This window comes from Cebus imitator, unplaced genomic scaffold (assembly GCF_001604975.1).
Source record: "Cebus imitator isolate Cc_AM_T3 unplaced genomic scaffold, Cebus_imitator-1.0 Scaffold291, whole genome shotgun sequence".
NCBI classification, from domain to species: Eukaryota; Metazoa; Chordata; class Mammalia; order Primates; family Cebidae; genus Cebus; species Cebus imitator.
In genome coordinates this window covers 1731610-1737761 of record NW_016107606.1, presented here as the reverse complement: position 1 = coordinate 1737761, position 6152 = coordinate 1731610, and positions in this window count along the sequence as shown.

The window sequence follows — 6152 nt, the reverse complement described above, 5'->3', positions numbered from 1 at the left end:
AGAGCCTGAGCCCAGGGAGGCTGAGGCTGCAGTGAGCTGCGATCACACCACTCACTGCACACCAGGCCAAGCAGAGTGAGACCCTGTATCAAAAAAAAAAAATTTTTTTGTAAGATTGAAAAAAATAACAGCAAGTTTGAATGCTGATGGAAAGGATCCAGTAAAGAGAAAGAGTTTGATGCTATAAGATAGAGAAGGATTGCTGAAATAATGCCTCTGAATAGGCAAGAGGGCATGGGGTCTAGGGAACAAGTGAAGGAAATAGCCTTAGCTAGAATCATGAGTCATTTATTTACTCTCCCAGGCATGAGACTGAGTCTGTGGGTGCTGAGGGATAAAGTGCAGGTGCTTAGAAGGATGGTCCGCAAATAAAGACTAGTGAAGACAGCAGGGTGAGGCCATGAAGGACCATACAAACATGCAGATTTCCGAAAGCTATCCAGACTTCATTCTGTGGTGCAATACAAGGCCACATTAAACTTTCACGCAGGTGTCTTATTTCATAAAATTTCTTTGCAGGGATATGTAGAACAGATTTGAGCTAGAGGAGGAAAGCTAAAGTGAGAAAACCCAGTTAGAAAGTTATTAAAGATGTCCAGATGAGAGAAGATGGCAACGTAATTGATGGCAATAATGGAAAGAAGTGAACACATTTAAAATTTGTAAAGCAATGTACTCCGAAGGACCTGATAATTAATTGAATGTAATGGAGGGGTGTGAGAATCAGAATCAGTTCCCTGACTTGGACAACTAGGAGGACAGAGACACCATTCACTGAGCTAAGACGCTCAAGAGAAAGAACATGAGCCTCTTGGATTGCTGACATCTATGGGATTACCACAGTGAAGATGTCTCCCAGGTTATAAATTATAGAAACCAGGAGCTGAGGAAAGAGCTCTGAACTGAAATTAAAGACCTGAGCGTCATCCTAAATTGTTGCCGCTGAAACGCTAGTGGGGTCTAGGGGTTCACGGATTGTGTAGTGCTGTCTGCTCCTATACTCTATGGTCTAGACTACTCTGTTTTTACAAGTCTGCTCCCTTTGCCTTTAGTTGTCACCCTGATATTCACAGAATCTTCTTTTTAATCTGCCTTCACTTTACATTGGCCATACCTGAGTAAGGCATAAAAGTAGCTATCCCTGAAGAAAAACAAATGCCAGAACTTTGTCATAGCAACTTGGAAAACTGTCCCATCTTCAATTTTATGGATATGTTCTTGCTAGCTAAGGTTTTGCATAAAAGGATGCTACCATAAAATACATTCTAGTTCTTAACTATAAACAACTTTTTTGTCATGTGCTACAGTGGATGACGCAAGCCAGGGAGATCTACAAAATTAGTAAAAAGCTAATTATCTAAAGCAGTGCTCCCTGTGCACTCAAGATTATTTTAAGTGATATTAGAGTTGATTTCGGATGTTGCATGGATATGGCACTCAGCAATATTGAGCCTCATCTTAAATAGTTTATTTCATTTTCCATTTTCTATCTTTCTGACTAGACCCCCACGAGGAGAAAGACTCACTTTGCTGCTAGTGTGTCCTTAATGACCTTCAATTCCTATTAAAATCTCTTTATAACAGAGATAAAGAAGGTCTTGCATTCAGAGGCCTTCCACCAACCACAGTTTCTAGTTAGAACTCAGTAACATTATTTTATTTTTATTGTATCTATTTTTACATTTAACTACAATTTATGGCAAATGGTTTCCATTTATAGTAGAGATATCAAATGTTCTAAAATAAATTAAGAACTTTTAATCGGTCTCAAAATTATTAAGTAAAAGATGGTCCTTAGATGTCCAAAAACATGAAGACGATAGTGTTAATCATTTCAACCAAGGTTAAAATCATGACTCATACATATATGAAATAACATTAAATCATTTATTTATTATTGAACACTGAAATGAGTGAACCAGGCAGATAGCATAACCAGTTCAAAGTAGGCACCAAAGATCCTCAAATGAATATAGAATAAAATAATGTTGAAACGAGTGTGGAAATGGATGCAAAACTGACTTTTCCATAGGAGAGAAGTGTTGTCTCTTCCCTGAATAGAACTGTTTTGCCTTGCTATTTGTTACCTGTAAGTTACAGAGTAACAAAATAATTCAATGGCGGTAAAAATCTAAAATCAAACAACCTGCAAAGCTATGCTCTAAACAATGTATAGTTTTCCATGGAAGCACTGGTCCAAGGCAATATATTCCCCAAATGCTAGGGAGGAAGCACTGAATAGATGAGAAGTTTTCAGTGGAAAGCTTTTTGGCCTCAGATTACTTATCTATCAACGAAGGACCTGGACAAAATCCTTTCCAAGATCCTGTAATTTAGGAAATTCTCAGATTCATACTTAAACTCCCAGGACTTTAGCTGCAAAAGTGTGGCATTTTGACAGACTACCTTTTATTTGTGAAGCTCTCAGCATGGAATTGGACTACTCACCCATCTTCCCAAAGAAGACGACAAGAAGCTGTCTCCATTTACTCAGACCAGAAGCGTAGTCAATCAGTGATCACCTTTCATACACGAGTGGCTTTGTTTCAAAGAGAATGTCTTCCTGTGTGTTCATATTGTAATTAGGACCTTGCTGAAATCTAACAAATATACTTCATTTATCATCATCCTTCTTACTACCATTAATAATCTGAGTAGAAGTCCCAGCTTCCACCGGCTACCATAGCACATCATTAACTTCCTTCTCCCTAAACTAGCTGCAGGTCCCACTCCTGCTCCAAAAGTTCCTGTGCCAGGGGAGGCATTAACATAGTTATTTTAAAAGTAATTTGATGTGAGAATTTTAGAGATGCGCAGTTCAATTTTTGTACCCCCTTCTGAGTTTTTTCTGTCAGCCATTTTGAGGAAGCTGGATTAATATAATATTCATTAAGTTCAATTCACTCCCTCTACGAGTGACAGAGGATGGGGGATAGGGACAGGAGCAAAGATTACCAAGACTATACTCTATGACGTTATACAAGAAAGAGCCCAGAGCAAATACTGCCTCTTACTCCTCCAACCCTACTCCTCTATTATCTTGGTTCCTTCTGGACCAGAGCTGGTATCAGAATCCAAGAGCATGGGCTTTGTTGCCAGAAAGTCTGGAATCTACCACTTGCCTCAAGCAAGCTCATTCATTTCTCTGCAGTTTCCTGATCTGCTAAAAAATAATAATAATAGCCAGGCACATGGGTTCTCGCCTGTAATCCCAGCACTTTGGGAAGCCGAGGCAGGCAGATCGCGAGGTCAGGAGTTCGAGACTGGCCTAGCCAATGTGGTGAAACCCTGTCTCTACTAGAACTACAAAAATTAGGTGGGCATGGTGGTGGGCACCTGTAATCCCAGCTGCTTGGGAGACTGAGGCAGGAGAATTGCTTGAAATAGGAAGGCAGAGGTTGCAGTGAGCCAAGATCACACCACTGCAGTTCAGCCTGGGTGAAAGAGCGAAACTCCATCTCAAAAATAAAGAAATAAATAGACAGACAGACAGGAGAATCACAGAGTTCTCGCGAGCTTAAAACTAGGCAGGTAAAATACTTAGCATGATGCCAGTAAGCACTTTATTGCTAACTGTTGTTGCAGTTGTAGTTCCATGTCACTGCCTAGCTGCACTTGGTGTTGAAAAACACAAGTAACCACAAAAATAAGCATTCTTTCATTGTCATTCAACTGGCATTTCTTTCTCATCCATTTTTATTATTTTCCACTATAAAAATAATGAATAGGCCTGGTGCAGTGGCACAACCCTGTAATCCCAGAACTTTGAGAGGCCGAGGCAGGCAGATTATTTCAGGTCAGGAGTTCGAAACCAGCCTGGCCAACATGGTGAAATCCTGTCTCTACTAAAAATACAAAAAAAAAAAAAATTAGCTGGGCATGATACCTGTAATCATAGCTAATCTGGAGGCTGAGGCAGGAGAATCACTTGAACCTGGGAGGTGGAGGTTGTAGTGAGCCAAGACTGCACCACTGCACTCCAGCCTGGGTGACAGAGACACTGTCTCAAAAAATAATAATTATTATAATAATACAAGTTTATTATTTTTGCAGTCGATGTTAGAAAGTATTTATACCACAGTATTAGGACTGATTCTGTAGCATGGAATTAGAAGGATAATTTTACTTTAAACTTGCAATGTTATAGGTTTGTTGTTTCTTAACGTGTGTGTGTGTGTGTGATTATTATAACTTTTTAAAATTGGGCTGGACATGGTGGCTCACACCTCTAATCCCTGCACTTCGGGAGGCCAAGGCAGGAGGATCACTTGAGCTTAGGAGTTTGAGACGAGCCTGGGCAGCCTCCATCTCTACAAAAAGTAGAAAAACTTAGCCAGGCATGGTGGTACACACCTGCAGTCCCAGCTACTCCAGGGCTGAGGTGGGAGGATCACTTGAATCCGGGAGACTGAGACTACAGTGAACCATGACTGCACCACTGTACGCCAGCCTTGGTAACAAAACAAGACCTTGTCTTAAGAAAACAAAATTTAAGTTTCCATTTTGAAAAAGCCAAAATGCAAATACCAGGAGTACATAATAAACAACTTGCAGGAACACCAAACAAAGGAGGACAAGAAGACTCATTCACTTACCACATCAGCTATCTTTGTTCTAATGCCTTTAAAAACCCAGGGAGGCGTGAGTCGTAAGGAAAGTTAATGAAAGATCCTGGATACAAGTGTAACTGAGGGCTGGAGTTCTTAAAATTTGAAAGGTCATGGATCTCAAAAATATCTAACAAAAGCTGTGGATCTTTCCTCAAGGAATGTGAATACATAAAATGGCTGCCTACAACTGCAGGGCGTCCTAACCTCTTGAGGTTCATGCGGGTACAACAAACACTAACGTCAATCCATAGAATATCACTAACAAGATCCTTCTGCTACCTGCCTATTTGATTAAAGGTTTACCAGAAAGGCTCTATGACCAAAAATATCTTCCCCATGGTCCTGATACTGGTGCCTAATATCTCACTACTAGAAATTCTTTGGGGTCATAAATCATTCTATTAAAAAATACATGCCCATGTATGTTTATTACAGCACTATTCACAATAGCAAGGGCACAGAATGAACCCAAATGCCCATCAATGATAGACTGGATAAAGAAAATGTGGTACATATACACCATGGAATACTATATGGCCATAAAAAGGAACAAGTTCATGTCCTTTGCAGGGACATGGATGGAGCTGGGAGCCATTATTCTCAGCAAACTAATGAAGGAACAGAACAGAAAACCAAACACCTCATGTTCTCACTTATAAGTGGGGGCTGAATAATGAGAACACCTGGACACAGGGAGGGGAACAACACACACTGGGGCCTGTCGATGAGTGGGGAGGTTGGGGAGGAAGAGCACCAGGAAAAATAGCTATTGCATGCTGGGCTTAACACCTAGGTGAGGGGTTGATAGGCGCAGCAAACCACCATGGCACATGTCTATCTATGTAACAAAACTGCACATCCTGTACATGTGCCTAGGAACTCAAAACAAAAATTAAAAACAAATATTCTAATGGAAAAAGTACTTGAATAAAATAAAAATGCAGTAAGAAAAACTTATATTTATTCAAAAGAAAAAAATTCCCTGGGGTCAAGGCATAAATTGCACCTATAAAACTGCAAGAAGTTGTGAGAGATTTAACACATTAAGCTTGTATTTTTCATTCATTCATTTTACCAACAAATTATTTACCAAGCATGTACTATTTTCCAGGTGACAGGGTAAAAGAAGACTGTTCTCTCTGAACTCAGCATCTATTGCGTAGGAGAAAATGGCCAGAGAAATGGATAATAAATGCAGAAACAAATTAGTATTGTCATTGGTTGATGATGAGTGCTGTGAAGGAAGAAAGACAAAGTCATGGAATGGAATGGCTTGTAAGAGAACAGTCACGTCGGGTGCTCAAGGAGCCTCCCTGTAGAGCTGACAAGGGAGGATAAGCCAGTGCATTGAAAAACAGGAGGAAAGGCATGTCCGTCATAGAAAAAAAGTAGGGCCGGGCGCGGTGGCTCAAGCCTGTAATCCCAGCACTTTGGGAGGCCAAGGCTGGTGGATCACGAGGTCAAGAGATCGAGACCATCCTGGTCAACACGGTGAAACCCCGTCTCTATTAAAAATACAAAAAATTAGCTGGGCATGGTGGT